This window comes from Protomyctophum parallelum (assembly GCF_964188405.1).
Source record: "Protomyctophum parallelum genome assembly, chromosome: 6".
NCBI lineage: Eukaryota > Metazoa > Chordata > Actinopteri > Myctophiformes > Myctophidae > Protomyctophum > Protomyctophum parallelum.
The window spans coordinates 14,072,890-14,092,365 of NC_139701.1; the positions used below are offsets into that span (position 1 = coordinate 14,072,890).

At 40.8% G+C, this 19,476-nt stretch overlaps 1 long non-coding RNA gene across 1 annotated transcript; it reads right to left on the bottom strand.

Moving 5' to 3' along the window:
* Positions 1-15,314: 15,314 nt before the first annotated feature.
* Positions 15,315-17,040, bottom strand: LOC310860535. Its single transcript, XR_014569388.1, has 3 exons — positions 16,981-17,040; positions 16,356-16,421; positions 15,315-15,885 (listed from the first exon to the last, which is right to left on the bottom strand). It is a non-coding gene; the product is annotated as an uncharacterized lncRNA (long non-coding RNA).
* Positions 17,041-19,476: the final 2,436 nt, after the last annotated feature.

Sequence of the window (19,476 nt, forward strand, 5' to 3'; positions counted from 1 at the left end):
GTAAGCAGACAGGAAAGGGGGAGAGAGATGGGGAGTCGAGCCCGCGGCACGCCTTCCGGCTGGTTTGGCAGCCTAGGTGCCCAGACGGTTGAGCTAACCGTCAGGGCCCCTAAACTTATTTCTAACCTTATTCTCAGTAAAACAAAAGGTCCATTTGGTTCCAATAGAACACTCTCAGAGTTACAGACCCTTTATGGTCATTCAGGACTAGCTCTTGTGTTTCTCGTAATATTATTGTCCACTCGTTTTGTATGTCCGTGACAAAAATGCCCACCACACACGTGTTTGGTAGAGAAGAAATGCTGCCTAATCAGTGTCGATGACGTACGGGAGTGAAAGCCGTCCAACTATCAATTAAGAGTTAGAGCTTTGTGAGGCGAGTCGGAACCCGCCGTGTCTCAGACATAAAAACCTCCACAACAACAACAAAGACTTGGACCCAGACAGACGCTACAAAATTACGTCAATCCCCACGCTCACTGCTCAAACAACCTAAGAGCTCAGACTACCTTTCTTTCACACCTCATTATTAAATGTAAGCCCAGCGTACTGTACGTACATGTAAAGGCTGTAGCAGGAAAACCACACAGACAGGTATAATGTGTGTACTGTGTAGTGCTACTATTACTAGACAAGCAGAGTCATATAGAGATTGGGTGCGGATAAAGTGTTTGAGGTTTTTCTGGTAGTGGTGGTACCGTGGTGTGTGAAACATCTACCTAAAAAGGCATAGCAGGTCTCCCCACTGTCACAGGGCCTTCATGGTGTCATTAAACATGAACAGGACTCGTGGCATGGGGAAAGCTCACTAAACTTACTAAACTAAACTACTGTTCGATAGCCGATCTACAAAGTTACGGCATAAGGGGTAAGATAGTTTACCTTGTTTTTTGTTGACTATAGGTTCATGCTTAGTCTGCTGAATCTGATCTCACACTTGTGAGCAGGGCAGAAATTCGGCCCTGTTGGCCTTCTTGGCCCTGCACGACGAGCACACCGAAACCAGCATATTCTGGAGCCGTGAGTAAAATAAATGACTGCACAACCCATAATCTGAAAGGTATCGTATATCGTAGTGTACAGTATAAGGAGAGTGCGTTCACCTTGTCAGTTGACTATAGGCTCAGTCCGCTTACTCTGATCTCACACTAAACATTTCAATTGTTAATATTGTACGTAGATGCTGTTTTGGTTGAATGACATGAAGCGAGGAGGACGTGTGTGGTATAGCTGGTTAATTGCGTTGTTATTTAAACAGAGAAAAGCCGTGTCATTCAGAAGAATGACGTCAAAGTGACAGCGTGTTATAATTCTGTGCTGCACCGTGTGAAACGGTTACCGCCCAATGTTTCAAGTGTGCGAGCGGGTTGGGCTGTGCACTGTCTTGCTCAAAGGCACTTCAGTGGGCACTTGGGCTATGTGTTAGACAGACTGCAGGCATATCTGAATTGTTTTTCCAAATATGATCTTTAGGGCTGACTGTCCACATTGTAGCTACTTGTAAGCAGAGTATATTGTGATAGGCTACTGGGTTCTCAACCCCCAGGGGTCTTTGCATCGCAATCATATTAACCACTTTATCCATTTATGTTGGCTATTCAAAAATAGCAGATATATGTTTTCTTTTACATGAATCTTCTCTTCCCTGGCACAAAACTATTCCAGAACCACTGACTCCTACATTATGTAGCCTACTTTAAGCAACATTGGAGCACATCTTCAGTCGTGCGGGTATGTAAGAAAGATGCGTTCAGTGACCACTTTTAGGAGCCGCAGAGTGACTGAGAACATAATCTGTGTCCGCATCGCATCCCATCCACGTCAGTCCTTTTTCCACACAAATATAGCAGACCACATCCAGCAACGTAAACAAGGTCAGACACTCAGATGGAAACAGGCCAGATGTACAGAAGTATAGAACTAAAATAATCTCTCTCTCAGAGAGAGAGAGAGTCAGAGGTAACTGGGGGAGGCATACTATGGTCCGACGGAGCATTGGTTCGAAGGAGCATTGCTCCGAGGTGCGTTGGGGGTCGGGAGAGGGTTGGTACTTGGGGTTAGGTTTAGGTGTGCTGCCCCGGGGGAGGTTAGGGTTAGGGTTTGAGGTAGGTTGTCGTTCGGACCAATGCTCCGCCGGACCAAACACATGAACCCGGTAACTGGGTGAGGGGGTGTTTGTCCAGTCAACCTGTGTTTATTTATGGCTTTATACAAATGCTATATATATCTCTGAGCGTATGTGTACAGTATGCTATATATACTCTGCTGACCTTCTTCCCTTGGGTATCTGATGGCCGGACAGACGCTCAGTCATGCGTTTCTATGGAAAACAAACGGCTCATATTGAACTTTTATTTATACAGCGATGGTTACCTAGATTAACCGGAGTCCCCTAGGGCTATATGCTGGGCCACGTCCTGTTTTCGCTCTGCACTAAATAAATGTCGTCGCCAAACATAATAATAAACAAAGTTACGTACAAGCTCACACACTCTCTTTTAGATCTGCTGTTTTTGCTGTTCACCCCAGAATGGGGACGCTGCTGCTTCATTCACAGTATAACCATCTTCTTCAAGTGTTGGCCACTGTAGTACGTGTATCGTTTCGTTTTCTTTATTCATTCATGGCGTTCACATGTTTGATTGTGCTATTTTGTCTTTAATAAAAAACATTCGACCTTCGACCTTCTAGCTGTGAGGCCCCCCCCACCGTGCCCCCCCCCCCCCCCCCCCCCCCCCAAAAAAAACATTTGATAACAAAAAAACATTTGGCCACTGTAGTAGTTGTGCCTTGCTCAACAGTACCTTAACAATTCTGGGTGCAGGGAAGGGGGCGAATGATTGATTATTTTCTCATATCCGGTGATCCTCCTGGGCTCTGTGCTAGTTCTGCTCCTTTTTTAAATCTCTTTGCCCAATAATCGTTGATCTAAAAGTGCTATAGACCGTCACTTGTTTTTTAGATCACTATCTATTCTACAGTATGTACAGAGCTATTTAAAAAAAGCAATACAATATCGTCTCTGATTTTGGGTGGAAACGTCATAATTATGTCCAAAACTGTTACTTCTCAGAAGTAGCAGATCTACAAGCTCAAAACCCTTCACTTCACACTGTGTTTTGAGCATGCGGATCTACTTTTGTCCACAATTCCATGCTGTATTGATGTGGTTTAGATAACAGGCACACGTTGATTAAAATAACAGTTCTTCTACATTCCCTTTTTCTTGTAAATTAAGTTATGCAGATGTTTAACAATACACGTAAGGGTCCATTTGGTTTCAGTTTACACTCACAAGAGTTAAAGATCTACAAGGGTCCATTTGGTTACAAACTCTCCATCATAGATCGATCTTCATTTGTCATTGCAACAAGTACAACGAAATTAAAAGTGCCAACCGATCAGTGCATCATAAACTACAATATAAAAGATAAAACACACACATAATAACCGTACTTCATGTTATTGCACAAATCCCTATTGCACATGACATATATTGCACAGTACACCCTTAACTGCAGCTGTTATTTATACAGTATTATAGCTGCAGGGGACAACCTGGAACCCCCTCAAGGACCACTGCGGTGGTCCCCGGACCACTGTGCTAGCACACTGTGTGATAACCCCACCCCCAGTCGGCAGAACACTTCCCATGCAGTAAACATGACTCCTCAGACCGGCCTGATCCAGTCGGGTCCGTGCCCTGGCTGCCGTCATCGCCTGCGTTCTGTCCTCTCAGCAGTGGGGTTCAGCCAGTCTGCAGCCCCCCATGTGGGCTATATAGCATGGCTGCCTGGCAGACCTTCAGACATTCATAGTAGAAATACCAGCCACATATGCTGCAGCTCCCGTCGGGAGGGAGCCAGAGAGGGAAGGAGGGAGAGATGGAGGGAGGGAGGGAGGCGTAGCAGTATAGCACTCAAACCTGTTCATGTCAAGCAGGACCCTCAAAGGAATATGTCTCTGGCCGCGGACCCCCATCTGAAAACATTTTGTGCCAGCAGGTATAATACAATTAGTGTCTCAAAGAATTTATTTTATTTTATTTTATTTTATTAATTAGCCTACAGTACATTATTTTGTATATCATAGGAGAGATAACAGGCACATTATCAAAAATAACAATTCTAATACATTCCCTAATTGTGTAGACTTGTAAATTAAGTAATGCAGATGTTTAACTAAAAATACCCATAAGGGTCCATTTGGTTTCATTTTACACTCGCAAGAGTTAAAGATAGTTAAAGGATCCGTTTGCTTACCAACTCTCCATCATTTATATACGGTATTAGCTGGGGACCACCTGGGACTCCCTCAAGGACCACTGGTGGTCCCCGGACCACTGGTTGAGAACAGACTGTATCAAACATGACGAGTGAGTGACTATTGTAAACTATACAGAGCCGCCCGGGACATTTTGTTTATTTTTGGACCACAATGCTTACATGAGACGATTTTAAGATGACCCAATGTTAACGAGTGACGTCAGAACTTGCGTGCTCTAATAGCTCTGCTTAGGGATTTATTTTTGCTGTCGTCTTTCAGCAGCTAGCCTTGGCGCAATATCTCCATCCATGGACGAACTATGGCTTGTGCCAAGTGTGCACGTGCACGGGGGCCCTGAGCCAATGGGGGCCCTTGGGTTAAAAATATCCTCAGAGTAACGCTTACAACCAGCTTTGAACTGAGCAGAATGGACTTTCTGTTCCAGAGATAATGGACAAAACATTTTGAATTGAAAACATCAACTTTAGCCGATTTTCACCATTGTCGCCCGTTTCTCTTTAATAACACAGGCTAGGAAGGTCGGAGAGCGACTAGCTAGATACCTGAGTAAAGTTCACTTCGAGCTGCATCCAACATATCGTTTTGTGTTAGGACAGAATAGACGATTTGCTCAGACACATGAAGTAAATTCCCCATTCATTATTTCCCATTGTCAATGGCATTTAATGTTTGTGTTAGGAAACATTAAATGCGCACACACTCACACTCACACTCACTCATATATTTATCTTTTATTGATGTTACCTTTTTTGTACTGTTTATTGTGTGAATAAACTAAAACTAAAAAACTAAAATCCTGGATTTTTTTTTTATTTTATTTTTTTCAAATGCCTTCATCATTAAGCTACTAATTTAGTAGTAATTAAAGCGGGTCACGTGGAATCGTAACAGCTGAAATCAATATATCAGTATTCTGATATTAACCTGAGGGCCACATTAAGTGATGGTGGGGGCCGCCATTTGCCCATGTATGCCCTAGGGGACACGGGGAGAACAGGCAAACTCCACACAGAAAACTGCCATTTTCAAATGGCAAAATGTACAGTATTTATCGGGCTGAAGTAGCCTAGTTAATGTATGTTTTGTAATAGTAATCAAAATCTACAAAGCAACTACGCAAGTTTTTAAATAATTATTGTCGAGTGAAAGTATTTGCCTCTGAGATTTAGTGGAAAAGTAAAAGTACAGAAAATTGGAAATACTCTAGTAAAGTAACAATACCTAAAAACTGTACCTAGGTAGGCTACAGTAAATGACTAAATAAACTAGTTACTTTAAATCAGGCAGGTCCTTTGATTGTTATCCTGTTCTCCAAGCCTCCTAACTGGGCTCCTAAGCTGTGGTTTGACCTCTGACCTCAGGACTGCAGACTGACTGACCTTGTTTGTTCAGTCTGAAAAACCTTAACCCGACCCCCAACACTCCTCATTCCTTGTTATCTGTCAAGATTTAGGACATCAGAAAGCAGACACAAACACAATGAGGCCAGTTAAAAAGGGTTATACACATAAGTGAAGGAGAAGAAATGGAAGCAATTAAGCCAGCTTGTGAGGACCGGTAAATCCATTGACTAAAACTACGATGAAAAATGTTTGACTACCTTTTTTCACTGACGAACTGAGAAGTTGATGAGGTAATGGTAGGCAGGTGTGTTAACTGAGGGAAAAGAGGAGAATAGCTGAGAGGGAGACAGTATAGACAGACAGACAGACAGACAGACAGACAGACAGACAGACAGACAGACAGACAGCTGAGAGGGAGACGAGGGAGACAGGAGACGCAGGCAGTAGGAAAGTAGAGAGGGAAACTCTCACAAAGAAAATCGACTATTTGATTAATTTGCATAATATGCCATGTGTCATAAAACTGGTCTGAGGGGTAAAATCGGTGTCTCCACCTGTACAAGTCACCTCACCACCACTCAATTTCTGCAAGACTGCGGTCCGTTTTGCACGGTCACCATATTATTGTCTTTTGTCTGCATGAAACAGATTCGTCCCATGAGTCACCCCGTGTCAGGCCGACGTATGGTTAAGCAACTATACATAGTGTCTTGGTGTCAGACTGTCAACAATTACTCTCAAACATAATGACACCCAGTCATGGCCAACAGGCTGCGTGGTGGTGTGATATTTCTGTATTTTAGTTTTGCTCAGCAGTCAGCACAGTAACATGTTTACACAAAGTGACCTGTCAGAATCCCCTAATGTCAGCATGTGTCACACTTCCTGTTTGGGGCGGTCAAGTACACAGTGGGACCACACGTGATGAGCGAGTGCTTTCACCACATCCTACTAACGGTGGTGGAAGAAGTACACAGATTTTTATTTCAAGTAAATGTATCAATATCACAAGGTAGACATAGACAAACTCTGTTACAAGTTTAACATTCTGAATTTGACTTTACTACTTTAAGGTACAAAGGTATTCGGCATAAGAATCTGCTTAAAGTAGCCTACTAAAAGTAAAAGTATAGCCTACTCATTATGCAGAATGTCCCATTTCACTATTTTCTTTCTCAAAATGTTCACAATTTGTTAAACATTTTTGAATAGCCAAAGGATAAAATAGGGCTTAAGTGGTTAATGTATGTTTTGTAATAATCTAAAGGATTAAAGTAACTAAAGACGTTAAATAATTACTAGTTTAATAAGAAGTACCGGTATGATATTCTGTGTAGTAGTAGTATCAAAAAGGAAAAAATACTCAAAGAAAGTGCAGTACTTGAATAAATGTACTTCATGGTTACTATCCACACATGATCAGCGTCACTGGTGGAAAAAAGTACTCAAATGTAAAAGTATCAATACTGCAATGCAGAAATACAATTACAAGTAGTCCGGAATTCAAAATGTGTGAGTAAAAGTACAAAGGTATTGGTATAAAAATGTACATAAAGTACCAAAAGTTAAAGTAGGCTACTCATTGTGCAGCACAATGAGTAAGTTAGCAAATGTTAAAAAATATTTTGAAAATAGCAAATTTATCTATGTAAGCTCACAATGCGTCGCAGATGCAACGCATTGTGAGCTTGTATAGATCGGCTATATTCAAAAGACTATATACACAGGGCTGAAGTGGTTAATGTATGTTTTCAAAGCCTACAAAGTAACTAGTAACTAAAGTTTAGAAATATTAGTAGTGGAGTAAAAGTACATTATTTGGACCCGAGATGTACTGAAGTATTGTAAATTGGAAATAATGAATAAGTAAAGTACAAATGCCTCAAAATCATACTTAAGTACAGTACTTCAGAAAATGTACTTCGTTACTTTCCAGTTTCCACCACTGATGAGCGTTATGTCCTGCATGCTGACAGCGTCAGCATTTCCTATCCCGGCATGGCCTGTACTCAAATACTCATGGCCACACTCCTCCAGCCCAAGGCCTGCAGGTTTAAATACTTTTGCTGACATAGCAAAAAAAGGGTTTGGTGGAGCCGCAAGGACACCGAGATAGATGCAGGCTGCTTTGTCAAGTGTTATTATGCCTGGTTTTTGTCAGGAGAATATCCTGGCGTCAGGAGTTCTAGTCAAAACAGGGCCCAGATAAATCCAGAGTAATGGAAGGTGTTTCGGTAAACATTTTCTATGCGGCTTTATGTATAGGAAATGGGGAGAGAAATGGGGAGTCCGAGTGACATGCGGTTGTCAAGATTGGGATTCTACCCACGACACACTGTCAGGCTGCAGGTGGTTCCTGGACTGCTACGCCAGCAGCCCAGGAGCAGGGTTTTTGAGGGGCACCAGCCCCTCCTATGCCCAGCTTTGTGCGTCTGTGTGTACCCCATAGCAATGATTTGATTGGCTGATCGCAGAACGTAATGTATGATGATGTGATGTATGACGATAAGTGCACACAAGTGTGATTTTTATTGACTAAACTGCCTCGCTTCGCATATCTCCCATTCACTGTTTTCACTAAGATTACATCTTAGTATCTTAGTATCTTAGTATCTTAGGCTCAGTATTGGGCTAATCTTTTTACCCAATGTTATTCTTAGTGAGAGGGCAACCAGGTCCCCAGCTAAATTGGTTAAACATGGAGTGCCGTGTTCTTTCCCACCCAAAAACATGATTATCAGGTAAATATAAAACATCTTTCAAAAAAGTGTACAGTAGCCTATATGTTAAAATGTTGTTTTTATGTGGACACGCCCACCGGTTCAATAAGTATGCCTGGTTTGCCTGGTGTGGGTGGTGATCAACCTGAACTGAAGCCGCACAGCTGTTGTTATATGATAAAGGGGTAGGGGTTAGGGGAGGGGATGATATTGTGATGTCACTATATCACAGTTTTTTTTCATTGGCATGTTTGACTGTCAAGGTTTGAGCCTCCAGGAAGAAAGCCTAAAGGGAAGACATCATTGCACATATCAACCAACCACACCAAGGGGTCTAGTGAAGTACTGGAAAATATATCACTCTATCTTTAATATATAGTGTCACAATCATTAACCACTTTAACCATGTTTTATACTTTGACTATTAAAAAATAACAAATAGTGCGTAGACTGGTTTAATAGCTCCTACAAGCAGCTACGAAGCTGTGTCGCATACAGTAGTTAGAATAATCTAGAGAACAAATTGAGGAGCGATAGCCCCGCCCCCCGCACCCCGCTATTCACTTCAATAAAAGTTTGCTCAGTGGCGTTTTAGGGCATAGAAGAAGAACGACAAAGTCTTCCGGGTAGTACCCTAGTACCGCGCCTTGAGCATTGATACAGTATGATTGGTTGGCTCCCATCGTAGTACCCCTCGCACTGTTCTTAAAATTTTAATCTGGGCCCAGCCCGCCTGCAGTAGGCCTACCTGCAGGTTTTGACCAGTTGGGGAGACGGCTTCAACGTTGCCCAGCCATTCAAATCACCTTTAGTTTCACAGCAAAGCGAGCCACGTCCAGGGAATATCAATCAGCAACATCAATTATACGACTGATTGCCTTTATTAAAGGCTACTGACAGACAACAACTCTACATTTTGTAATTGTTGACTGGAGGAAGTACATGCCTGTTTTGTCCCCAATTTGAACCCAACCTTCACTCCTGAAACTGATGCTGTGCCGTAAACAACCTCAAACAGAAGCCTTTGGTGCCCTCTACTGTCAATAACGGGTAGGAGTAGTGAAGCTGCCTTACTGCAAACAGGACACTAGCCAGTGGCCAGAATATGAAACCGGACATGGACCCTTCAGGGAAATTGGACTGTGTGGTACTGGGATTGAGGCCCTGAAAAGGGCTCCTGTGGCCATTGATTTCGTTAAATTTAGGTCAAAAAGACGATAAAACCACGAAAATGTCACACGCATGCGCGCTATGGGGGTCCCAAATAAATGACCGGCCCTGTTGGGAGTTAATCGTCCCTGACATGTGCAGTAGCTACCCTAAGGTTTTCTGTTAGAAATGTTGAGTAACGAGGGGCACGGTGGCACAGTCGCCACTCACCAGTGCTGTCACCTCACAGCTAGAAGGTCCTGGGGTTGTCAATATGTCAGTAACAATAAGTCAGTAAGTAGGCCTATTTGAACTGTGTTCGTTGGGAGTGCAGTCTTATTAGCAACTTTGTACAGCTGTGAGACTTGCGCCTTTGAAGCGCAAAGTTACAAAATCGTGGGATAAAAATTATATATATATATTTAAAAAAAGAAAAAAAAGTTGAGTAACTATGAGCGCAACTTCTACGTAGGCCTACCTACTTCTACATTGCATCATAACAAAATTGTAGCGATCGGTACTTTCTATTGCCCCCGACCTGCGCATGCAAACAGGTTCTAGTCAGTGTGACATAATATTGTCTGGAAATGACTTGAGTCTATAGGCCTACAAATGTACAGGATAATGATAAAGGGAAAATGGAAGTGACTGCAAGCACGTCTGCAAGTGGTGACTCAAGGTTAATCAGCCAGTAGCCAGGTGTCTCAGCTCAGCTCAGCTCAGCTGTCCTGAATATGGGTGATTAGGGGGACATCACATAAATTGAGAGTAGGGAGAGCTAGATAGTCATCTCTTCTCCCGGAGAAGAGATGACTATCTAGCTCTCACCCCACTACATATGACATTTATATTGACTTAAATCCTGTTGTTAGTTTCTGTTGAGTGTTTATTATAAATCCAGCTCCTCATTCTGTACTCCTCCTGATTTGGGATTCAGCAACCAGCCAACAGGATAAACAACTTTAAGTTTGAACAGTGAGTCCATTTAGTTTTCTTTTATAGCCTACTGTTCTTTCAGTGAACTTCGGTTGATTGTACTTTAGCATTTGATGGTAAAGAAGAATACACCAAGACATCCCACACGGAAAGGACTTATATGAAACTTATATGTTCATATATGTGCATATATGCAACATATATGTCATATTCAGGTACATATATGTGCATATATGTATATAAGCATGACATATATGCAACATATATGGCACTTATATAGTGCATATATGCCACATTTAGGTCCATATATGTGCATATATATCTATAAGTAGGACAACATATACGTCATATTCAAGTACATATGCAACAAATATGGCACTTATATAGTGCATACATGCCACATTCAGGTCCATACATGTAAATAAATATCATAATTATGCATAATATATAGCTCTATTGAAATTCAGGTTCATAATATTGCATAGCCATAATACACCATGTAAAGCTCATAGACATGTCACAAACAGGTTAATAATGCATACATTATGTAAAAATGACAACATGAATAGATTGTGTTTAAAACATTTATTTGCAAGTTAATTCACTCACACAGGCGCGTGTATAATACATGTGACAATCTTGGGACTAACTTTCCCTTTCTTTATTTTGACTGTCTACTAAGCAGTCTTCATCAGGGCAATACTGCAGGGCATTATGTAGCCTACATGCCTGTTTGCAATTCAGATGGACCAAGCACTATGCACTCCACATGAGGAACCACATGTACACCTTGTCTGATATAATTTCAACTTTAAAGGCAGAAAAAAAGAAACAAGCTGCGATGACAAGCGTGGATATAGCCAGGTCAAACTCACATCATTCTATTTTTCTTCTTGTAATATTACCACATGGTTGAGGACAACCTGGAACCCCATCAACGCCTTGTGGCCAATTATGTGTACCATAAATTAACTGCTGCATGACATTAATCTGTTTGGAAGGCATATCTATCTATCTATCTATCTATCTATCTATCTACCGGTATCTATATTTATATAAAGCATTACATTATGAAAGGGGGGGGGGGGAATTAAAAAGGTAAAAACAAGACATTTATCTCATCGTATTTTGCCGCACAGTCTAGCTGAATGGTCTAGCAGCTAGCTAGTGGACCAGCATAGCCCAGCATCACCAGCTGGTGAAACTGGCCTATGCTGGTCTATGCTGGTTTAGCTGGTCTCATTACTTTGTACATATTTATGCTGCCAGTACAGTAGTCATTGTATCTTTGGTAGACCCCCCCCCCCCCGTCAATTTATCTATTTGAAATACTTTAACATATCTGCTTACACATGTACAGTAAAAAAGGTCCATTTTAGTTAATTTAAGCATTTTTATATCACAATGACAATGATCCAACTGTCATTGTGTAGGCCTATGTAATGTATTTTGGAGGGTGTTAAACATTGCAATTTATTATTATTAACTTCTACTACACTTACACTACATCTCAGAGACGAATATTGTACTTTAACTCCACTACAATTATTTGAGAACTTTAGTTACTAGTTAATTTGTATTTTTATTACAAAACCTACAGCAATCTGGGAACCCATCTGCAAAAATAAAGGGAAAATGGCACCCCCTTGAGTCAACAGTTTGTCTCAAGAGACTAAACATACAGTAGGGAAACCACCTTAGATATAGGCCATTTGAAAATGGCCAATCTACATGTTCCCAATTGTGAACTTGTAGATCCATTTTCAAAATGTTTTAGACATTTTAAGCATTTCTACATAATGAGTACTTTCTGCTTTTGGTACTTTTAAGTGCATTTTGATACACTTTACATTTTGATACATTTTACCTACACACAATACTCTTACTTAAGTTGATACCAGTAATCTTACCTAAGTAAAGTTTTATTACCATACTTTACAGTATTTCTACATTGCAGTATTCATACTTCAACTTAAGAAATGTTTTCCACTACTGCTCACATAGGTTTAAGCAATGTAAAGACAAAGTAAACTGTTCAAACCGCAGCTCATCAGTTTCAGCTTGCAGCTGGTGCTTGATTACTAAACGTAATTGTGAACTATATGACTGAGATAGGGATGGGAATGATCAATTAATTGATAACCTTATCGATTAACTGGTTAGTATGTCCAACATAAAATATGTTAGACATAATATTTGCTGATATAAATACAAAAGGCATATTATATTCCTCAATCAAGTATTTATTTGACCATTTGAGATACAGGGCCAGTCAATGGCATCTTTGTGAGGAATACAATGAAATGGAAAAGTCACACGCATACATACATATTATACACACACATCCTTAAAACACAGGTACATTGTTTTGGCGAACCCACATTTGGGTGAAATTTCAAAGTTGAAATAAAGCACATTAAAAATAAAGCATATTGAATTGTATAGGTTAGAAAATACATTTACAATGCTGGGATCCCTGATTGTGTCTAACGTACAAAAGTGCAAAAACACAAAGGTGTTTCTGTAGGCTGTCGCCAGAACCTTAAAAAAAAAGAAAAAAAGAGATTCCATTCACATAATATGCCTTTCAAAAATCAGACCTGTCTTTATTGAGTGGTGCTGACGTGCTGTACAGTACTTGTGCTGTACATATGTACAAGCCCTCCTCCCTGGCCTGTGTGTTAGGCTGTGCAACAGTGACACATGGTGGTGAACAAATGCTATAACGCTATTTTCGTGCTCTGACACAAGGACCTGTCTATAGGAGTGATTGCACCACTCAAAACAGCCTAACCAGTAAGACCACTGAGGGCGAGAAACGACCTCGCCACTGGCCATATATGGAGCATGTCTTGGGTGTACAGGGTTTGATGAGGTCAGATCAACATATTTTATGTTAGAACAGGTCAGCTCCATATATGGAGATCTAAGGTTGGCAGCGGGGGAAGTGTCTTGAGTGTACAGGCTTAGGTAGGGCCGGGCCTTAATTTTCAGGCCTGTTGAGAACACAAATAATGAGATGCACAAAACTTTGGGGCAGGCCTATCTATCTAAAGTTTAAATGGACAGGCTATCAGTCAAAAGGGAGACATCAAAGAGGAAGGATAGATGTAGAAGGATCAACCTTAATATGGAACCACAAGGTTCTGACATATATCCATATGCAGTACTAATATTGATCAGGGATCTCTATATATGGACTCAATTGCGACAGCAGGTCGCATTTATGACATCAGGGATCTCCATCCCGGATGTCACGAGACCTGGTCACCATACAGTTAGTATGTGGGGGCTTTTGAGTGATTGACTGAATAAGTACTTGTACTCTGAAAAATAAAATAAAAGGTATCGGGACAACTCTAGAGCAGAACAGCTCGATGTGATTCATTGCAAACTTTGATGAAGAATCTCTTAATGATCGATTAACCCATTTAGGATAGAAAACGTATTCTACAAATGTCTTCTAAATATGACAGTTTTCTGAAGAAACCTATGTTTAAAACAACAAAAGGGGTTCCTGTCCTGAATGGGTTAAAACAATAGACTAGTCTCGCTCATGTGCATTTGGGAAGACACAAATGTACACCTCATCACCGGATTTTAAAACAATGCATTTCTGCTCTATCTGGTCTATGGAAAGTAGACACACAGGCGAAAAAAGGCATTGATTTACACGTCTGATGTGTTCCACAAAACTAGGTACAACGTGAAGCCTTTTCAAAAGTACAGCAATTTATGTACTTCCTGCTGGTGAAGGAAATGATACTATGTCCTGAATTTCTCCATAACCACCACCACCACTCAGCTTTGCGAAAAAGTCTTCACGTCTCTTACTGAGGGTGTACCTTTTGCTGGTATAAATCAGTCCTTTATGTACCATTCTCCTATGCACTACGACTTCATCTGGTGCTGTTCTTTGTGCAGAAATGATGGCACTTTTCTCATAAGCGGTAGTCTCTGTCACCCTGCCATTATCTAGAACAGTTGTATCATATTTGGTAAAACACTTTACTCTTCTGTCGTTTGTCAATTCCAAACAAAACTCCTTAACTTGTTCACTAACTGCATACTTAGTGGTGATGAATGGTACTGCTCTGTGCAACAGGAATTTGTTGACTATCTGAAGAGCTACACACTTAGTTCCATGCAGCCGTTTCAAAAGACCACTATTTGCAGTCTTAAACACAAATGCTGAATGTGCCCAGAGTGGCCCCCACAATTTTAAAGACTTTGCCAGGTGAGTTAGCAGATGTACATTAAATGTCATAGCTGCTTCCCAATACAGCAACTGAACCTTGGTGACAAACTCAAACAGCATGTCATCTGCTTTGTTTACATCTTGGAAGCTGATGTTTTCTTGCAAAAGCAAAAATACTGCAGACACCAGAAGGCTTAGATGCTTCACATAGCATGGTTTAAGTATTCCATTCAGGACTGGCAAGCTGTAATATAGGAGCCATGCCCGCCACTCTGAAGCTTTCCAGTATTTGCGCTCTGCAAGGGGCCTGGGTAGTCGTGTTATCAGGTGTGGAGGCTTAATATCCTTCATCCTGTTCTCAAGCCTCCTCAGTGTTGGGACTTCCAATGTAGTATGGTTGACCACTTCCTGTCAAAAGTAGCTATGTGAATTGTCTAATGACACCAAGTAAAACAGCATGCATATAATCTGGTACGAACCCCCACACTATATCAAAATAAGGCATGTTTATGACACTTTTGTTTTGTGCTACTGCTTGCTCCATGTCTAACAGCATTGCCTTGGCCTCTCTGTCTGCATAGACTGCTGGAGTCACCTGTTTCTCTACTAGAGTACCAGGATGTAAACAGAAGCCACAACCAAAGTAGCCATTAAACTGGTGGTGTTTTGTCTGGATTTTCAAGAAGTGCCTGAATTTGAGGTGCAATTGGTACGTTGATAAAGAAGCTTGCACTGTTCATGGAAGAACAGACTGCACAATGCAAAATGTTTGCATCGGTTATTTATTTTTGCGTGCCAATGTACATTTACAGCTTTTGCAGTAGAAGTGGAACTCCACTATGTCAGAGTTGTTTTTAAAGACCTTGTTGAACTAATATTTTGATCTTGGCAACACCTCTTTGCCAAACAACATATTAATTAGCTTTAACAAGTCCTCAAGTTGTGTTCCAGTTATATTATGCTTTGCTGCATGACTCATTAGCATGAGAAGAGCTTCAGCCTTTGTACCTGCTGACATTAGTACTGAATCCATATTTATGTCAAACCCGATCTGTCCGAATGGATCATCTTCTGGAAGCTCTTCCATTTCTGAATCAACTTCACAAGTACTGCCCTCTGACTCACGACCAGATTCCTGGACCACTTCAGATTCAGCACTGCCCTCTGATGATGACTCACAACCAGATTCCTGGACCATGTCACTTGGTTGCCGCTCAGATGGAAGGAGAAAGAATCCAGATGGATTCATGACCTGCAAAATAAAACACCACATGAGTGCATATGTCTGCATAGGACAGTGAACACAGCTTTTCTCATAGGTTTAATATAAAATGTGGTACCTTTTTCAAAAGGCAGACGGTATAAACATGCAAAAGTAGTTATTTTGCCAATTGCCGTTAACCATCATTATGGTTAATAACACTAGTTAGCCATGTGCATAGCCTTAACTGACACACATCTTTTTTTTTTTTTTTAAGATATTTTTTTTGCGGCTTACGCCTTTTATTGATTTTTTAAGGGACAGACAGTAGGCTGACAGGAAACAGGAGAGAGATGGGGGGATGACATGCGGTTAAGGCCGTGTCGGGTCCGGGAGTCGAACCCGCGGCACACCGCGACTGGATCACCAGTCCGGTGCCCAGACCGTTACGCTACGGCCTGGGCCACTGACACACATCTTTAATGAAACGCACCTTAGGCGTGGTTGGTAGAAGAACTCACCTGGCCAGTCATATCATCTGGATCAGATGGAAGATCTTGGTCATCAAGGTCAGATGAAGACGTGAGCTATAAATGACAAAACATTCATAAGTGCTCCAATATACAGTATGGGCACAAAAGGTAGACAGACAAACAGTTACTCTGACAACGGGTGGGTATAACGGTTATTGCATAACAGGGTGGGGATGCAGCCTAACTTTCCCCAACCAGCATCACTCTCGAGTAGGCTGGTGCCCGACAGGCACAGGTCTAGTTATTTTTTATATTGAAATCAATATCAATCAAATAAAAATATGTAACCACTTAACGATTTAAGACTAACCACTTAAGCCCCATTTTATACTTTGTCACACAACAGTGCCATACAAGAAATAGTGAAACTATCAGATCTACAAGCTCACAATGCTTCACATCAGACCTTGTAGATTTACACAATTTTTGTTTTGTTTAGTTTAGCCTGTAATGACATGCCCGATTTTTTCTTTCACCGAACCCCTTTGCCAGAAATAGCCTTGCAACGCATCACGCTGTGAGATTTTAAATCTGCTATTTTTACCAAATACACAAAAACAAAATATAGGGACTGCATGAGAATAATGAAGGTGTGGTTGATAGAAAGCCTTACCTGGTCAGTCATGACGTCTGGATCTGGTAGAGAATCTCGGTCGTCACGGTCATCAGATGGCTATAAATGACAAAACACATTGATGCTTTTTTCACTAATATTTTGTTAAGTTTCGCCTGTAATGACATGCCCGATTTTTTTTCCTTCACCAAAACCCCTTGCCGGAAATAGTCTCACCTACAATCACAACACATCATGCTGTGAGATTTTAAATGCTATTTTTGCTAAATATTCAGCAACAAAATATAGGGACTCTAGGGTGCATGAGAATAATGAAACCACCTTCAGGTGTGGTTGATAGAAAAGCTTAGAGATAGGATCCAGAAGGAAGCACACACACATCTCCAGAAACATCTCCAGAAATTATACAGGTGCTGGACAAAAAAATATACGTACAATGAAAAGGAAGGGATGTCCGCACACAAACGTTTCGACCCTTACAGGTCTTCGTCGTATTGAACTGGTAGAGAATCTCGGTCATCAGATGGCTTAGGCTATAAATGACAAAACACATTGATGAGTCCTTGTGCCTACATACATTAACAGTGAAACCACAGCTCGTGTCCTCATGGGTGCGTTCGGAAATGCGCCTTGAACGCACTGGTGTGCTCTCTTGTCGTTCGTTTATTCAGTGCACTCGGTGTGTTGTAGTTCGAAAATCCAGTGTGCTGCACACCGGGTGTGCCGAGTGCTATTTTTCAATAGATAAAGTATAACATAATGCTTAGTTAAAACACCAAAAGGGGTTCAATTTTAACGGGCCATGCCTTCGCATTATTTCATTTTGTTAATACCTGTTGACTTCTATGGAATCCAAATAATTGAACTCAGTCATGGCGAATTTGAATCCATATGTGTCGTGTCATGAACTCACCTCGGCATTTGGACCTGGTCCCACTTCATCTTCCAAGCGGCTGGCAGCAGTAAGAATTACCTGAATGCAAATTACGAAATAATGTATTTAACAAACAGTAGGTTGTTTAATAATAAATACAATTACATTATTATTAATTTAAAACAAATCTATGTTTTCAATAAATACAATTTTAATAAAAACACGTCCAAAAGTTTTGATTATACTATATTATAATAAGTAGTACAACGGTGTCATGCAATGAATAGTGAAAATAGCAGATCTACAAACTCACAATATTAATCTCTCACCTCAGCATCTGCAGTGTGCGAAGAGTCCGAAGATGAACTGATTTTGTCACACTGAAAACATTTTCAAGACAAATAACATCAGGTAAAACATCAGATTATGTCTCATAATTGATTAATTCTGAATATGGGGTATTATTCTACATTTCTCATAAAGTGACTTACATCCAAATGTCCTCTTTTCAGTCTTGGAGGAGGCAATTTTATTTTTCTGTTAGGCTCCAAGTACAATTTGTACTTACGTCTAGACATTCTTTAATTTTTAAAAAAAGGAGAAAAAAGACGACATTAGTAACTGACAGATTCTTTAACAGAATGTGAGTTTACACTTAAAAAAATAAACTAAACAGAAGGGTGTTATAGCCTATTTTCCCCCCATTGTTCAATAGGACATCCTGTAATGCTCAATAAAGTTTTAATGTGTGCTTATTACCGCCTAAAGTTAAAGGTCTCGAGCACGCAGTAGTACGCACCAATCAGAGTGGCGAATAGAACCTACTCTACACCGACACAAGCCACGGAGCAAGTCCAATTTACCTCATACTTTGTTCTCAGACTCGACAATTTATATCATTTCACTTTTGCTATAGACAGTCCGGCGTCTACTAGTTCACACAGCAAAAATGTTTGCTTATGTAAAATATTTAGATGAGAATTGTAAAGCAATAGTTCCCACCTCTGACATTAAGGATTTTGACAGCAGCAGTGCATATTGCGACGGTTTATTGGGTGCGCTGGCAGGGGCAAATTTTGTTGCTGAAAGGTGAGTCATACTAAAACACTCAAAGTAATAACTAATAAGTATTAAAAATATACCTAACTTAAGTCTTTTAATTTGGAAAACATGCATTTGGGGGTAGGTAGACAGTCTACCGCCCGTAGACGGTGGAAAATAGTTCACTAGTATGCTCGAGCTTTCGGCGCGATACCATGGTACGGATAAATATAAATCATGCTTGTAACTTGTGTCAAGCTAATAGCTATATTTTCATAATGCTGACGAGCCTATAATACGCACATTAGACTCAATACATTCATATACACGTGAAAGGACCGCAATGGAAACAAACCGCTGGCTTTGTGTTGTATACTTGTATACTATGTCTACGGGAATTCGGAACCGGGAGGAGGCGGTAAATGTTTGGGCTAAAGCTAAACCAGAGCTAGCTTAGAGCTAAAGCTGGCTAGCTAAAGCTGTCCCACAGCTAGCTAGCTAGCTAGCTGGTTAAGCTAACGTGGCTTCAGTATATGGCCACAAATGGACAGACAGTATGCCGACGTTATAGTTATAGGTCGTTTTCTGTACTTACATCTTATGTGTTTTCAGAGTCAAGA